Source organism: Lolium rigidum, chromosome 2 (assembly GCF_022539505.1).
Source record: "Lolium rigidum isolate FL_2022 chromosome 2, APGP_CSIRO_Lrig_0.1, whole genome shotgun sequence".
Classification (NCBI taxonomy): Eukaryota; Viridiplantae; Streptophyta; class Magnoliopsida; order Poales; family Poaceae; genus Lolium; species Lolium rigidum.
Window position 1 is genome coordinate 202,337,105 of NC_061509.1, and position 18,399 is coordinate 202,355,503.

The 18,399-nt window shown below is 44.2% G+C and overlaps 3 long non-coding RNA genes across 3 annotated transcripts; 1 reads left to right on the forward strand and 2 right to left on the reverse strand.

Annotated features, from left to right (window-relative positions):
- Positions 1–5,959: 5,959 nt before the first annotated feature.
- Positions 5,960–9,356, reverse strand: LOC124692851. The gene is made up of 4 exons (XR_006999712.1): positions 9,277–9,356; positions 7,873–7,954; positions 7,627–7,749; positions 5,960–6,300 (listed from the first exon to the last, which is right to left on the reverse strand). It is a non-coding gene; the product is annotated as an uncharacterized LOC124692851 (long non-coding RNA).
- LOC124692852 lies at positions 6,392–7,155 on the forward strand. Its single transcript, XR_006999713.1, has 4 exons — positions 6,392–6,587; positions 6,737–6,874; positions 6,965–7,035; positions 7,140–7,155. It is a non-coding gene; the product is annotated as an uncharacterized LOC124692852 (long non-coding RNA).
- On the reverse strand, positions 8,204–9,265 carry LOC124692850. The gene is made up of 2 exons (XR_006999711.1): positions 8,479–9,265; positions 8,204–8,355 (listed from the first exon to the last, which is right to left on the reverse strand). It is a non-coding gene; the product is annotated as an uncharacterized LOC124692850 (long non-coding RNA).
- Positions 9,357–18,399: the final 9,043 nt, after the last annotated feature.

Genomic DNA, 18,399 nt, shown 5'->3' on the forward strand with positions numbered 1-18,399 from the left:
AGTAAACAAAGTTCCACTGAAACTGACAGAACATTCATCTTTCTATGGCCATCAGATTGAATAAGAGTTTGTTTGTGCTTATGTTATATATATTCTCGGAAGGTATGAAAGGTCATCAGATTGGGTAAGAGTTTGTTTATGTTTATGTTATATATATTCTCGGAAATGTTTGAATAGCGACTTATGTGGAATAGTTTTTGTTTAGAAAAATCATGTGATCTCATATATTCATGCCCTTACATAGTACCAATGACTTTTACAAAACGGATGCAGAGTAGTCAGCCATCTCATTTATGCTCTACACATGCTTCTATGTAAACCAGGGGCCTCCCTACATGTGTCATGCCATTCCTTTAAACATCGGCAGCCGGAGATCTTGGGAGATTGTTGTTCTGGTGTAGAGAAAAAATATTTAAATTGTATGAGGCCAAAGTTGTTGGCTATCTGATACATTATAGGCACACAAGCTGTTATTATTTGTTGATTCAATTCCATTATTATTTTTTTCCTTTTGTAGAAATTGAAGTTTATATACAGCAGCCGAATGAATCAAAATAATATCTCTGCTCTGCTATTTTTGCAAGAATTAGGATTTCCGTTTCTCATGTGCATTATTACTCCATAGACAATCTCACTAACAAACGAATTGGATTTGAGCCATCCTACTATCCATTCTTAGTGTTCAATTTCATTGGTGAAAAAAAGCCACCGCTCAACTTGCATCCCTGGCCGTCGGTACCGGTGTCGCCCGACCGCCAAAGGCGGTGAGGGCGTGCGCGCACCCTGGCAGGGCTCCTTCGTGCGAAGAAGCATCGCCTTCTGGGTCACGTGACCTCGGCGAGTCGGAGTGGAAGCATTGATTCAGAGCGTTGGAAGGCGTTGTGGCGCGGTGCCAGCTGCGCGAGAGGTTGGCGGCAACGCTCTGGCCCGACCTGGGCTGGACGGGCCACGACCGTGCACCCCCCCGTTCTAATATCCTTCCACCGATCCTCCGCTGGTGGAGGACGCCGTGCATGCGAGCAGGAGCCTATTGTTGTTATGGTCTATAGTCGAGGGCACCTCCTTACCAAGTTGTATTCGCTTGGTGAGGACGATCGTGTATGTGTGTGTATCGTGTGTGTTCCCCTGATGTCTTCTTCCTATTCAATGAAATCGAACGCAAAATCTCTTGCGTTTCCTTGAAAGAAAAAACTAAAAAACATATTACCATTTTCTCACTTAATTTTTTATCACCGTTATATAAAATGTAGATCAATATGAATTCTACGGGGTCGTGCGCCAAGGCGCACATCTAAATCTAGTCTAAAGGTATAAACGATGCCCCCCATAGGGGGACTCACAGAGTTTAGCGCTTCTCATCCGTTGGATCTTACCTGATGCTGGATCTTGGCCGTCCATTGTTTGCACCGCAGCAGTATAAAAAGGGACCCCAAAGTGAGAAACCCTAGCCGCCTGCAGTCTCTCCCCCAATCCCACCTCTCTCACCCTCCCCCAATCCCGTCTCTCCTCCTCCCGTCTCCCTCTCTCCCTCCTCCTCCCTGTACGTCTCTTCTTCCTCCTTTCCCATGGACACAAATGGCAATGGCTGACCCGAGCTTCACGCAGCAGATCTCCTTAATGGCCGGCCCATGGGAAGGAGCACGGGAGGCCGCCGGCCGCCGTCATGGCCGGCCGCCGCCATCGCCGGCCGCCGCCATGGGGAGGAGCACCGGAGACCACTGGCTGGTTGGCCGCCGGCGGGAGGCTCATGGGGAGGAGAACGGGAGTCCACCGGCCGCCTCCATCCCCGGCTCAACAGCGACCTAGCCATGGCTGGGGGAACGGTTGGTTGCCGGCGGGAGAAGCGCCGCCATGGCTCGAACCGCCGTTGTGTGTCAGATCGAGTCACGTATGTGAGACATCCAATTTTTCGTGGTGCTAATTCCTTGCCTGGCTATTTTTACTATGTAATTTATTCAATTGTTTGCTCTATGTATTTGTATGTATGATTTAACATCAAATCGTTTCTCTAGCTGAATTGGATTTGGGACTACAAGGCTTGGGAGGTCAAGAGGGAAGGCCCTGCCATAAATGGTCGCAGAGAAAAATGATGTTGCCACTGATGATAAGCTGGAGGCTCCGTGATTATGCAATATATACATAATTACTTCTGGCCAATCCCACTTTTCCCGGTCATTTTCTCCTTAAACAATATGGCTTGCCTTGATCTATCTATCAATCTCCTCTACTGATTGTAGTTGTTGATTAGTGAAGTACATGTGCCTTTTTTAAACAAAATCTCACCAGTAGTTATTTTTGGGTATATTAGATCTGACTGCGAGCTCGTAATGACTATTCAGCTGGGAGTATGAGATAAATGGGAAAAAAACTCTGGTTTGTGACTTCTTGTCATGTAAAAGGGATTTAGTTTCTATTTGGTTCACAGCATGAGATTACTGATTTTGCTTTAGTCTTTGTATACAGCTAAACATGGTTGAAGACAGAGTCCAGTGATTTCATTTCTTATTGATGGCTCAGTTGTGTTTGTGCTAATTGCCTACTGTTTTGCCTAAAAGCAGTTTTCTTACAGGCTGAAGAGGAGGATATTATTGCAGACAATTATGGTGCCAAAAATAACGAAGTCTCGGGATGAATGGTCCCAAAATGGCCATGCGATTGGGTCTAATGGTATGGATGGAAAATCTGGATTTATTTCATAAGTTCTAAGGGAAGAGCAGTAGCTTCTTTGAACAAGTTTTCCCATAATGCAAACATAATGTCACATCCGATTTGGAAGGCGAGACTCTATTCCACATGGTAACTTGTCTTTTACTAAACAACTATTATGGTTCCCACATTGGAATGCTTACCTATTATTTGTCATAAGCATTCCATTAGTTTATTTATGGGATTGTATTTCGTTCTATATTTACTTGTTTTTGTTATGTGTCGTGCAGTGATGGAGGTTGAGAAGCCAACTTTGCAACCGTATGGTCTTCTAAAAGGGTTTTTGGGTGCTTGTTTATGTCAGCGGAGGTTGTTCACATATTCAGACTACTTGTATACACCCTTATGACACAAAGTTTGGAATCAGATCTTGGACCCTATGGGCGGTGTCGTTAGTCTGTGGAGCTCACGAGGCTTGGTATTCACTCGGATGCAATAGTTCTAAATCATAGGGCCGAGAAAGTTCATCAGCCTCCTATATGCTCGAGAGGCACAAGGTTAGATGGTTTCGAGTTCTTTGTTACTACCAAACCGAGAAAGTTCATCAGCTCCTATATGTTGTGCTTTGATATTTATTGAATAGCCACATAAATCAACCTCATGCCCCGCCTAATGTATCTTACTTCGCTCTCTCAGAAAAGCTACTGAACCTTACTTAAATCCGTAACTGCTTGGTGCTCCAAGACATACATGTATTGGGCATTGCTGGTTTTGATTGCTTTATTTTATCAGATAGTTGTTGATGGATCTTAATAGATCAATAATTGAGATTCCTTTGGTACACAAGAGGATATCATTTTAGAGCTTTAATTCACTTACCATTTCCACGTTTATTTGTGAACACAGTGGATTCAAAACCTTTAATTTGTTTTACCAAACAATTGTAATGGAACTTTACATAAGTTTTCAGTTTGTACATATTGTTTTTCAAACAGCTGTGTATGGTTATGCGATGCAGTGTGTCCCAAGCCAGTGGCAACATCATATGGCCGGTGCCACTATAATTGAACCTTGCCGCCCTCCTGCATACATAGGTGAGTTGCGCTTCCTATGTAGGATCTAACTTGGTGTTGCTGCTTTCCTCTATTATACGGATGATTAAATTTTGTCTCTGTCCTTTGTCTCCTGCTTGGAAGAAAAGTTCTATGTGATTCATAGCATTTCCCTTACAAACTAGCGCATTGCTGAGACCAGTGCTGAAATAGCTGTAGAATTTTGTATGTACTTCATTTTGCAACTTTAGGCATCCAGACAGTTTGGTACTTTGGTTAAGCTCAGAATTATCCATATGCTCTTATAATTTTATCATGTAGTGGAGCTCTTCCACCTTTTGTTTCAAACAACTGAGATCAAGGCAGAGATATATTTACTAAGAGTATATAGCTAGGTTTACAGAAAATCTCATGAGAATACGATTTACTTCTCTTGGAGATCGATGTTTTCTCTTCAGCAAAATAATTGTATTGTTCATGTCTTCTTCTTGGATGTAGGTATTTTAATTTCATCTCTATTGCTCTCCAATTGATAGGCTGAAGCTATAGGGCAGTCTGCCACATCATCGATATCTCCTTCACCGCATTCACTGCCTGCTCTATTGTGTGTTCTATACAGGTATCTACCAACTACCATATCGACTTCATGTATTGTTGCTTCTGGGTATGGACAGTAAAGTAACCCTTTTCGTGTTTTCTTATTTATGATTGTGCTGCTATAACTAGGTGTCTTCTCCAAGGTTTTCAGTTGTAATTTTAGTAACTTTGAGGCATGGAAGCAAGATGAGAATAGGTAAGAACCATGTTTTGGGGTTTCTCTTCTAAAAGGGCACTTCAGTTGTCAAGTTTCTTGAATGTTGTCTTGCTAGCCAGTAAATTTTAATGCATCAAGTTAGTTTCCACTGTTGAATTCTTATTTTTTAATTGCACAGTTGGCATACATAACTTTTGGTTTTAAGAAGCTATTGCTTCCCAGAAATTCATAGTTGCCCTGTTAGATACTCTGGGTGATATCACTGGACATTTTGTTTGAATAAAAATGAAATCACTTCTTGCCTCTGTATTCTATTTATTTATTGGAGTAAATGTGTATCAGGGTGTACTGCTCCACCATATTTATATTTACTTCTGAGCAAACCAGTTGAAACCTGAATTTGTGTATGTTTTGTCGGAATCATCGAAATATTAAAACTAATTATTGATGTGTCTTGGTGATGGTAATGTGTTGGACATGAAATTTTTACGGGTGTGCGACCGTGTCGGTGGTTTTGGATTCTCGGTACATGCCGGCAAAACTTTCAAGTCAGGGGTTCAGGTTTGAATGTTTTGAGTTAGAATTGTCCCTATTATTGTAGGAAGTTTGACGCATCTCTTATGACTACTTGCACTCGTTTCGATTAAAAAAAAATAGTTGTGTCTATGGCACATTGCCAGCCTGCAATGCTGGCAGGAGCATCCACGTCATGATACTATTGTAATGATGTTAAACCTTTTACTGCATACTGTAGTAGGTCCATATAGACCATACCAATAATAATATGTGGTTGCTTACATGGGAAGAAAACTTGTTTTGTGATGCTCTTCAAGCACTGCGGATACATAACTTCTGTTCTTAGCTGTTAATGTTTTGTGTTTGGTACCCTGGATATTGACGTCTCGCAAGTTTGCATTTACTGATGTTTCCAGATATACCACTATTCCGTCCGAGGCTATTGGTAATATTGAACAGAGGTTTGCATAGGCTATAGACTGTACATGTCAAAGATTTTGATGCATAAGTAAATTTGGATTCAGAAACTGATAATCCCGTGTCAAACCACCATGCCACGATTCATATAAATATTTAGAAATTCCATACTAGAGCAAGGCTGGAAGGGGGTGGGGGTATTTTGGCTCAAATTTCTTGCTGATATGGATAGGGTAAATTCTACAGGGAGATAGGACGATATGAGTATTAGAAAACTGTGTCAAAGATAAAAACATCCGCGATCAAATTGGAAACATCACATTTACTTTCTTGAACTCAAAAATAAGAATTTTGGGTTAACTGATACAATCAACTGGTGCATGTAAATAAAATATGATTTTTCTTACTCAGGAAAGAGAAACATACCGTTTAGCAGCAGGTTGGCTCTCATTGTTGACTTAAATGGATGATTCCAAACGTGGCTTTCAGTCTAATTGACAGGATCCGAAGAACCAAATATCCAATGACCTTCACTATATGCCTCTTCTTTCTCTATCGGTGTAGGCTTGTGATGAGGAAAATGGGTTAGGCAGGAAGAACTAATAATAAAAATATAAATAAATAAAAGAAAAACGAGCCATAGTTGATAAATAAAACACGTATGGGCCGAGTGTGGCTCAGTCCATTATGTAAGAGAACCCCACATTATCGTCGCTGGGCCGGCTCATGAAACTAGACATTCCACCCTTTTCACCGTCCACTTTCTAATATAGTTTAAAATTTACATAAAAAGTTCTACTTCTCTGAAGATCAAAAGAGAAGCAACATGCAAACTTCATTGGTCCAGGATATCTCACTTAATTCTCATCCTTGAGAAGTCCTTGCATGTATTGGCCAGATCTGGGAGAATAGAGACTAGCAAACATGACATAAGTGAGGTGATCTCTTACAATTTCATGCATTGAGATCACTTTTACTCCCCTTTTGACAAAAAACAACACATTGCTTCGCCTTGTATATTTTTCTCTCTATACAAATTATTTTTAGCTTCTAATCAGCAAGTAAATGTTACAAATGCTTATCCAGCATTATTTCCATCTTCCTAAATTACACACTATTTCTAATATTTTCAGCAAGTAACAACTGTTCTTCCTAATATTTTTTGCACCTTTAAATGCAGTTGTTGTGGCTATTCATTTCAGGTCAGTATATGCAATCTATGCTTTTCTTGCCATTGTGTTGTGTTTTATTTGGCTTCTCTAACTGACCTGGGTTTTGAGCCCAAATATATTTTGGTTATTTTATATATAAGTGCATGTATATACTTATTTGGTTTGACATTCCATTGTAGCCAATACGGAGAAGTTTAACCTTTGCCGCATCTATTACTTACCTGCTATATTGGATGGAAGACCTACTAAAATAGTAGCAGTATGTTCTTTTGCAAGTCACAAAATGTGGCAAAACTATTCAAGATCGGTCTGGCCAGGTAATTGCCTGCATATTATCCATGTTTGTTCATAGTTATATGTGCTCAATATGAATTTTTCCTTCATGGTTTACTCAACTCGCATGCCAGCCCATTCCATCCCTCGCCTGGGATGTGAAGTAACCACCGGAACCATCTGACATGTCTTCATCGGATAAGAGGTGACCCGTCTTCTTCCTTGCGAAAACCAGTTTTTGTGTACATGTATATAGAGTATACCCCGCGCAGCACTAGCTTGAACTAAGTTCATTATAATTGTTCCCAGAATCAGGCAGCCGTCAGAGAAAGGTTTGTTGGATCTGCAGCCCAAGAAAAACTAAGTTCATCCAATTATGTGTAGGATTTTTTTTTATTACGATATGGCCATTGGTGTTACTCTTGTGTCGTTCGCATGCTCTGGACTATGAAGGTTGTGGTGTTCACTGTTGTACTCTTACTGTAAATTTGAACTAGCTCTATTTCTTCCTCCATGCAATTCCTCTGTTAGCTATTTTTTTACTTTCATCTGTGCAAAATTTCTTTGGCGAGGGACTTCTTGCTAAACTGCATAATTTGCGAGTTCTGCTTCTTATGTAAATCAATAAATGTATTGATTGTTGATGATACTTCCAAATATGTGAATTATTCATTTGACATGTTTTTTGAAACATTGTATTGATAAGGCCTTGCTGTTTGACATGTTTTTGAAACCCATGACCATGGAAATGTGACACCTTCAAGGAAAGTACACTGGTTTAGGATTTCGGTTATACCTTTGTTGCACACTGCTGCAGCCAAAACCCAGCAGGTTGGCCATCATATGTATTCAGTGTGACATCTTCACTGCCGCAACCAAGGCCCAGTAAGTTTAGCATCATATGTATTCGGTGTGACACCTTCAAGGAAAGTACACTGATTTAGGATTAAAATCATGTATACTTCTATTTTAAATAATTGACAAATGTCATGTAGCATACAAGAAACTTCAAAACCTGGCAGCTAGCCATCGCACCATTTACCTGCTCCATTGTTCTGATTTGACCCTTACTCCGATCAAGCGTATCATAATCACCTTGCTTTCTTAGGAAGAAAGAACTTCATCTGAAATTTTGAAAGCTTTTCATAAAAATAAGCCCCAATGTAAAATATGTGTAGGAAAAAGGGTATGCAAGGACACAGCCCCAACCTACCACTAAAACTCAGGGCCTGAGTTTCTTATCAAGAAATCACACATAAAACAAATAATCCAAGGAAGATCTTGTATTACATGGTGCTTCTACTTGTTTTCCTTTTAGATACTATGATTACATGCATGTTTCTAATTTGCTGAATTAGACCCAGTAACGTTATGAGGAAGTTTGAATTGTCACTGCATTTCATCACTACCATTTTGAATGATGCGATTCATGTCATTTTAGGCGAATCATACAAGTTTGTGAAACCAAAGAAGACATGCCAAAATACAGACTTGGAATATCACAAGACCAATATGTTCCTGGAACCTGCAAAAGATAAAGCAGCAAATTACTCACCGAGGAACCAGTAAATTTGATGTTCGAGTTGGGGGCTACGAATATAAACCAGATTTCAGTTCTAAGACTCATGCAGAAGATAAATTCAGTTACCCAATAAGGTGGGGAGGCCGTCGGCGATTCACCCCGGGAGGCCTGCGACACGACCAATATGCCAAGCCGGGCGTCCTCACCGGCGTCCCTCGGCTCTTATTCCGATTTATCAGCGTGTCCCGCGGGAAGAGGAGGCCGACTCTGTGGAGCCCTCTGATGTGGGATGCCTGCGGCCGCTGATCTGGTGGAGATGAGTCCCGGGCCTCCGCGTCCACCCGCGAGCATGCCGAGCTCGAGCGCCCACATGGGCACTTCAGCGACCAGATTCAACGAGGCGAACCACGGGCACCTTGAAGGCGCCCACGGGGACCTGGGTCATGAGGCTCGAGGAGTCGTCGAGCAGCTCCGGGCGGGACCCTAGCATCTGCAGCAGGGCCTGCAGGCCATGGCACTCGTTCGGGAGGTAGATGTACAAGGAGAATCACCGTCGGCTCTTGCCGCCGCGGCTACCGAGCGCGTGCGGGAGCCTGAGCACCTTGTAGCCGGAACGGCAGGCTGCCGCTCGCCGCTCGACATGAAGGCCGCGCGGACGTGGTGGCCGAAGGCGTGCATGTAGAAGGTCGAACTTGCTGCGCCAGGCGCCCTTGAACTACATCGCATTCCCGAGGACAGCCACCATGTAGCTGTTGATGGTGCCTTGGGGCACGAGCTCCGTGATCCGGCCTGCCGTCACGCTCTCGAACCACTGGTTGATCTCGGCTCTCGCTTCCTCGGGCATGAAGCAGATTAATTGTGAGACATTGGGGCGAATTCCTGGGAAAAAGCTGCAACGATCGACAGGGGCGGACTGGGACTCACCATGGCTTTGAAGGACGCCGGGCGCGTCTGGGAGCGGTAGTGCTCGGAGACGACAGCGGCGTAGCCGGCCTTGAGGCGCATCGCGTCGTCGACCGACACGCCGTTGGCGAACCGCACCGTGGGCTCCCCGTCGTCGCCGGCGCTGTCGGAGAGGACGGGCAGCGCGACGTGCGACGCGAGCGACGCGTGGGCGCGGCCGCCAGCGGGGCCGAGGAAGGCGACGATCTGGTCGAGCGTGTCGCCCTTGGCTCCCGCGCCGAGCAGCGCCAGCGCGGCGTGGATGGAGAGCGGAGAAGAGCAGGGGCGTGTGAGTCTCCTGCCGACGAAGGGAAAGGGCGGCCTCACGTGGTTGGGAGAGAGCAGCGGTGGGGAGTGAGCTGCCGACCACTCAATAGAGAGCGGTGGGGAGGAGACTGGAGAGAGAGAGCTACAGAGCGTGGCTTGTCCTTTTTCTTCTGTAAGCTCATTTACCCATATTCGATTCAGCATGCTTGCAAACTGCTTGGTTAGTACCGATGCAACACACACGCTCTAATTGCGACTTAGTCAACACTCAGCATGTCGTTGTAATGGAACACAACGTGATCCTTTCAAGAAAATAAACTTGCATACAAAAGTGGTAACGTAATCATCTTTGAAAGCAAAAATAGAAGAAAAAACATACTTCCATCGTCCCATAAAAACATTTATCTAAATTTAAGTACCTAGATACATTTTAATTAGACAAAGTTACGAAATATTTATGGAACGGGGGAGTATTAAACTAAATATGATATATGTTTGTACATCGCCAATTTTGAGTGAACACGTGTGTGGATCGTTGTGTAACACACACGATTTCATCGTCGGGCCATGAAACCTATCTAAGTGGCTCCAAATAAAAAAGTTGATAAAAAGAAGGAAAATATGAAATACATGTTTATAATATAGATTAAGAGGCCTATGCTTACGCTTACTAATAAGATTGAAAAATGAGCTATTTTTTGCAAACAATAAGTTACCCTCAAACCATGAATGATGCAACAAGCTTATGTATATGTTGCTTTTGCTTCTCCTTCCTTACTTCTAATGCTCCTGATAAAACTGGAGTGTTGGTTATTGTAATATATATTTCTCTATTTCCATGATTGTTTATAAGAATGTGCTGCTTCCTTTATGATTCCATGTGTTTTATCCTAATTTCATCCTATTAACTTAGTTTTGTGAAACCTAAGCAATGTATATCATTCAACTACCTGAAATTTATCGTTGCTACACAAACTGTAAATCAGTGAGGATTACACGGGATCGTGCACCAAGGTGGCATTACTATATCTCCACCAAAAGCGTTAGATGGACCGCTGATGTGACAACACTCAATCTCCGTCACCACCAGCGGACGGACAGCCGTCACGCATGTGTTCCATCTCCACCACCACCATCGACGGTACACCGCTCCATCGACTGTCAGCGCGGCCATACCTCCACCGAAAATGCTCGCTCGCATGCCAGCTAAACTGTATTTCTATTCTCTCACTCTCCAAGCCCACAATGACAAGTTGGTCCTTCTTCTCCACTCCATTCGTATCATCAGACAAAAGACCACTTGGATTGGCTCAAGGAGTAAAAACAGTTCAAATCTCCACATGAAAAGTACGTGCAATACTGCACGTTTATATCCTATAATATTATCTACTCATATCACTTCAAATAAAATAAAATCAACATAACATAAGCATTGAATTAGAATTAGGTTTAGATTTTATGTGCGGTGTGGCCTCTAAAGACCGAACTGCAGCGAGCTTACCTTTTAGTGTATTATATTTTGCTTTTCTCTGATTGTGCATAAAAATTATTGTTATATTCTGATTTCGTGTGTTCATCTTATTAACTTTGTTTTCTAAATCTATATTCCCATTTATCTATAGTCTGTAGATCAGTTCGAATTTCACGGGATCGTGCGCCAAGGCGCACATTTAAATCTAGTACATGTAATAAAGATTCTTCTCTCCGCGAAATATGTGATCTAGAGTAATACTTTTGGAGTTTTGGACACATATAACTATTGCATATATATGCGATTCAACCTTGCTATAGAGACATATCATCATGGTGAACAGGACCCAAACAAAACTTTAGCTCATTTGTTCTTGGCCTGACAGATAGGAAACATGGGAAAGTAAAAAAGAAAATATAAGATGTTTACCACATTTGGAGCAGAGATGGCACATGTCCTTCCGCTGGCAAAGCAGCTTCCCAATGGGCACCTCCACATTTGTGCCTCTAATCAACAATCAGTTCAGAGTTTGGAGGCCTACACCTTGTAGAAGGTAAGGCTCAATGTTTCAAGATCAGCCGCATGACTGTTGAACTCAATACAAGTATCTTGGTTCCAAGAAATTTCTGTTTCACCTTGTTTATTGATTATTTTGTGCTGTAGTAAGCAGATTAAATATTGAAAAGCTTCAACATTATGCATAAGTTAGCTAAGAACTGAAGCTGTCGAGTTTCTTGTTCTCAGGCTTCACGAAAATGAGCATAAACTAAGTACCAAGTGAGTAGAAAATCAAGGGAACAAGCTAGCTCTGTTAAAAATTATGAGGCCATATATATTCCCCCTGGAACACCCAACGCATCCCTCCTAATGACCTCATGATTAGACACTCCTTACAAACAGGTATTGAATCAATTTAAGGTGTATGAACAGATAGATGGGTTTTTTAGCCATTGTTGAAATCAGCTTAAAGAAAGCAAATGCACTTTGTATCCATGGACAACCTAAACGGCACATCAAGAAAATAGGGAACAGAGCCCGTTGCAGGTGAAAATCACGGCACATCAAGAATCTCAACTAATAAGTTACGGATTGGTGGTGTTGGTAGGTCAGAAAAATCGAAACAAATTTTCATCCATCAAATAAACCGAACTGAGATTTTACAAACTTTGGTCCATCGCCCGGCCGGCCCATCCACTCGCGAAAGGAAAGTGATAGGTGTTCGCTCCTGATCCGTTTGTGTTTCATCGGATGTGATGGTACGTCAAAAAACCATCGTCCGGACGGAAACAACCAGACGTTCATTCGGTGTCTCGCTTAGTTAATACTAGTAAAAGTGCTCGTGCGTTGCACCGGGAGAATCCAATATATTGACCACGTATTTTTTTCACAACCTTCATAATCAATCCCAACAAAAGAAATTACGAGCTCCTCGCTACACCGACTTGTAATAATGCAGGCTTGTAATGCTAGTGTTTCCATTGGTGGCCGTCGTGTTGCCAGAGATGGCCGGATTTGCTACCACAGCACTACGGTGTTGCTACCTGGGTGTGGTGGCAGTGCTACCAAGGAATGGTGGGGATGCTGCAAGGAGAACCGGCGGTGCTTCCAGCTAGGTGCGGCGGTGTGATGGGTGTGCTTCCGTCGGGCATCTGGCTTCTCTTTTTTTTTTTTTTTGCAAAACACAGATCAATCGTAGATGTTTACACATACGTACATACACTCACCCCTATGAAAGAACGCACGCACACCCTACTTTTATGAGTACCTTCGAGAGACTGAGTCTAAGAAACTGATCCGGCGGGTCTCTCAAATTGAGTAAATAAGAAATAGTTGCATACCTCCTTGACATTATCCTTGTCCTTTAGACTTTGATCTCTCTCGTGGCATGCTTTCCTCAAAAGAAAGAACCTCCTACAATTCTTGTCTAGACTTTTATTGGCTCTTTAAATTAGTTCTCTGATCTACGGTTCCTTTTCAACCAAGTCAAAACCAAAGCGCACCTCCACCTATATATTTACGTGCTACGTCTGTCCAAACTTTGCCAAAATAAAAAGCTGACACAATCTTTATAAAAAAAACACACACAATCACACAAAATAATATTTCAGAAATAGTACATCACCAGCAGCAGTATTTTCCTCTAAACTTTACACACTATCTCTCTCAAATGAACTTCTGTCTTTCAACATTTCTAAAACTTCGTCGGAATTGCAGCAGTTAGTGAGCTCGATCAGTTTTTATTGACTTGGTGAGGATATGATATTGTATCGTGTTGGTGATCATGGGGCTCTACCTTGTTCTGCGTGGCAAGAGGGAGGACGCCCGCGCTATTGCCACGACGCCTACAACGAAGACGGTCAACACGTGGTAAGGTAACTCTGATATATACATCTCAGTTAACAGAGCGGAATCTGATCTGAGTGTCGCATTGTCATCCCATGTATGATCTTCCAAGCTCCAATCAATTACCATCCATGGACTTTTGGCTGAATTTGCTCTGCACACCCTTGAGACTAACATTGTGATCAACTATTGAATTACTCATGGTACCAGATCTATACGTAGGAAACCACACTCATTTTGTCTAATGATAAAATTAGCAATGTTCAATCCGCTGAATTATTCAAACAAAGAATTAGCCATGTGTGACACTTGCGTTGTTCTCCATTGGTGAATCCTCACCCCTGATGAGCTCACATAGAACTACCATAGCGCCAGCACAGCTGCACAACTCCTGCCAACCGAGGTAGCTCAACGACACAACAAGAACTCAATGGCATCGTATTGGCGGCGCTAGACGTGCACGTGATTTCCAGTCTTCGTGCACACCCATGGCTGAGACGACCACTTGGAGGTGCCGTTTGGTTCGACCTCTCGGAGGTGCCACTCTGCTCACCGCAGCTTGGTACGGCATGGAGACCGCTAGCTGGCACCTGCTGGCGAGACCATGGTGTTGAAACTGAATGTCTGGCTCGTGCCCTCTGCCACGGCGTCGAGGGCCTCGGTGGCTTTGCACGCCCTCCGCCGGAGATGGCCGACACATTGGAGGTCATGGTGCGCACCGACGCGTGGTTCGAGGTGCTCGTGTCAGCGCAGAGGTCATCGTCATGGTGGTCATTATCATCACAGACTTCATCGTTGACGTCCTTGTTCCGAAGTTGGCGACATGACCGCCGAACAAAGACCGGAGGTGGAGAACCACACCGAAACGACTGGAGGCACCCCGATCTTGGCATGTCACCGCCTCCAACCATGGTGGTGGAGGTCCTCGTGAAGCTTTACGTCATCGTTGCTGGTGGCGACGAGAAGTTCGGTAGCGCTATTAGCAGCTTGCACGTCCATGTTGCCGATGAAGGCAGCAGCTAGCAGATGCAAGACATCGTCACCAATGGTGTCCATGAGCAGGACACGGTCTCCATCGTTTTAGGTTTCGGCGAGAGTCTCGGTCCTTCGCTTGAAGGACCAGGATCAATCAACTTATATACACATCAAAGGTGCACGTACCAACTACCAAAGAATCATGGGATCATGGCTAGCTAGACTATTTTGTTTTGATTGGACTCTCCTACGTACCAAGAGTCCTGGCTAGCAAGGCTGTTTTAGTTCCATGGAACTCTTTCTTGCACGTTATCTTTTTTTTTAGATAACAGGCAAAGAATTTGCCCGACTTTAAATTAATAAAGCCACCACGGTATCAAGTTAAGTTACACAATGCTGGGCATTATAGCTTCGCCTTACGCTAGGAAAGATAGACAGTTTCAAGTTTCAGCAAGATAAGGTAGAACACTTAGAAGCAGATGAACAAGGCTTCCATGACGTCTTGGCTGTCCCCAAGGTTCCGCACCGAGGCACGAGCTACTTCGTCATGACGCCGCCAGCTTGAGCTGCTCGTACAGCTCCCTTAGCTCGCGTGCCATCCAGTTTAGGCCCTCTTTTTCTCTTGACTTGAATTTTAGGCTCCACAGCTGCAAAAAAATTGATGATTTTGTAAATAATATCAGCTGGGTTAGCAATAGTTTTCTTTTCGATAGCAACTTTATTGCGCGCGTTCCACAGCGCCCAAGACTGAGCTAGAAACAAGACCCACAGCAGCCTTCTAGAATACCCCGAGAAGCTGGAAAGAATGGCATGGAATTGGGCGAAGTTGGCGGGGCACCAGTTGCACCCGAGCAGCTGGCGCGTGACCGACCAAGCGAACGCCGCCAAGGAGCAGGCAAAGAAAATGTGGTTGGCATCCTCCGGGGCACCACACAGAGCACAAAGGCCATTGGACGGACCGTGTCTAGTGAGGATCTGCTGCCCGGAAGGCAACTTATCAAGTGCTAACTGCCAGGAGAAGATTTTGATTTTTATCGGTACCCTAGCTTCCCACATGTCCACATGGACTTCACCGAGTAAGAACCCGTTTGCTCCTGGTGCCAGGTGACCTTGTCTTGCCCAGTTCTGAGAAGCACATCAGACATCAATCCTTGGAGCGCACCCCACTGCCGCAGGCCCTCCTGGTCAAGCGAGCGGCAGAAGCGGACCTGCAGGGAGTTTTGGTGGAGCGCTTCAGCAACCGAGATAGCTTTGTTGTCGCAAATGGAAAACAACAAAGGGAAGGACTCCGTGAGGGGACCCCTCCCACACCACCAGTCCATCCAGAAGTTGGTTCGAGCACAGTTGCGCACCTCGTGTTTTGCACCAACTTTGAAGAGATGCTTGATTTTATGCAGACTTTTCCAAAATGGGGATCCTCCTTGGCCTGATCCCGAAAACAGGTCCGAGGCATCGACATACTTAGCACGAATGATACGGGTCCAGATCGTGTCCTCATCTTGGTAGAGCCTCCAAATCCATTTCAAAAGCAGCGCAAGATTCATCTTCTTGGTATTGAGCAACCCCAACCCTCCAGCTTCTTTGGGTCTACAAACAGTTGGCCAGTTAACGAGGTGATACTTTCTCTTTGGTCCCGCCCCTTCCCAGAAGAACTTGGATCGATGAGAGTCGAACCTCGCATGAATCCCATCATGGAGGAGGAACAAACCCATCGCAAACATTGACAGGTTGTCTAAGCACGCATTAGAAAGAATGAGTCCCCCCCTGAGGACATCAATCTTCCTAGCCATGGTTCAATCTTATTAGCGAGTTTCCGCACCAAGAATAGCCACTGTTCGAGGGTTAATTTTCTATCAGATATTGGCAGCCCCAGGTATGTGAAAGGGAAGGAACCGAGCTTGCAGTTTAGCTTGTTAGAAATGGTGGTTCGCTCGATGTACCGCTGTCCAAGCACGAACATCTCGCTCTTGTGATAATTGATCGTGAGCCCAGACATATCTTCAAAGCACATGAGGAGGAATTTAAGGTTCGCAATATCCTCGTCCGATCCCTGGATGAGGATGAGCGTGTCGTCGGCGTACTGGAGGTGAGTGATACCCCCAGGCAGAAAGTGTGGGACTAGCCCATGGATGTGTCTAGCCTTGGCAGCAGCAGAAAGAATCCCAGACAGAGCCTCGCCAATGAAGTTGAAGAGCAGTGGGGAGAGGGGGTCTCCTGTCGAACCCCTCTCTTATTTCGAAAAAACGGCCCCACTTCACCGTTGATAGAAATAGCGGTTTGTCCCCCAGAGGCAAGTTGTAAAATCCTGTGGATGTAGCCTTCGTCAAAACCTTTGCAACGTAGTGTTGGAGATATGCCCAAGAGGCAATAATAAAAGTGGTTATTATATATCTTTATGTTTATGATAAATGTTTATATACCATGCTATAATTGTATTAACCGAAACATTGATACATGTGTGTTATGTAAACAACAATGAGTCCCTAGTAAGCCTCTTAACTAGCTTGTTGATTAATAGATGATTAGTTTCATAATCATGAACATTGGATGTTATTAATAACAAGGTTATATCATTATATGAATGATGTAATGGACACACCCAATTAAGCGTAGCATAAGATCACGTCATTAAGTTATTTGCTATAAGCTTTCGATATATAGTTACCTAGTCCTTATGACCATGAGATCATGTAAATCACTTATACCGGAAAGGTACTTTGATTACATAAAACGCCAATGCGTAAATGGGTGGTTATAAATGTGGGATTAAGTATCCGGAAAGTATGAGTTGAGGCATATGGATCAACAGTGGGATTTGTCCATCCCGATGACGGATAGATATACTCTGGGCCCTCTCGGTGGAATGTCGTCTAATGTCTTGCAAGCATATGAATAAGTTCATAAGAGACCACATACCACGGTACGAGTAAAGAGTACTTGTTAGGAGACGAGGTTGAACAAGGTATAGAGTGATACCGATGATCAAACCTCGGACAAGTAAAATATCGCGTGACAAAGGGAATTGGTATCGTATGTGAATGGTTCATTCGATCACTAAGTCATCGTTGGATATGTGGGAGCCATTATGGATCTCCAGATCCCGCTATTGGTTATTGGTCGGAGAGAGATCTCAACCATGTCTACATAGTTCGCGAACCGTAGGGTGACACACTTAAGGTTTGATGTTGTAATAGTAGAACTTGAATATGGAATGGAGTTCGAAGTATTGTTCGAAGTCTCGGATGGGATCCCGGACATCACGAGGAGTTTCGGAATGGTCCGGAGAATAAGATTCATATATAGGAAGTCATTTTATGTGTTTGAAAATGATCCGGTGCATTTATGGAAGGTTCTAGAAGGTTCTAGAAAAGTCCGGAAGAAATCACTTTGGAAGGCGGAGTCCCGAAGGGACTCCACCACCCATGGCCGGCCAACCCTAGAGGGTGGAGTCCAAGGTGGACTCCACCAAGGTGGCCGGCCACCCCTCCCAAGGAAAGGTGGGAATCCCACCTCAAGTGGGAATCCCACCTTGGGTAGGTTTCATGTCATATGGAAGGTTTTGGTTTGGGGTCTTATTCGAAGACTTGTAGACCAACTCTTGGGTGTTCCACCTATATAATGAGGGACAAGGGGAGGGGGCCGGCCACCCCAACACCACAAGGTGGCCGCACCCTATAGTGGCCGGCGCCCCCCTCTCCCAAACCCTAGCCGCCCCCTCTCCTCCACCTCTCCCGCACGCTTAGCGAAGCTCCGCCGGAGTTCTCCATCGCCACCGCCACCACGCCGTCATGCTGCCGGATTCAAGGAGGAGCTACTACTTCCGCTGCCCGCTGGAACGGGGAGAAGGACGTCGTCTTCATCAACACCGAACGTGTCACCGAGTATGGAGGTGCTGCCCGATCGTGGCACCGTGATCAAGATCTTCTACGCGCTTTTGCAAGCGGCAAGTGATCGTCTACTGATGACCCACAAGTATAGGGGATCGCAACAGTCTTCGAGGGAAGTAAAACCCAATTTATTGATTCGACACAAGGGGAGACAAAGAACAC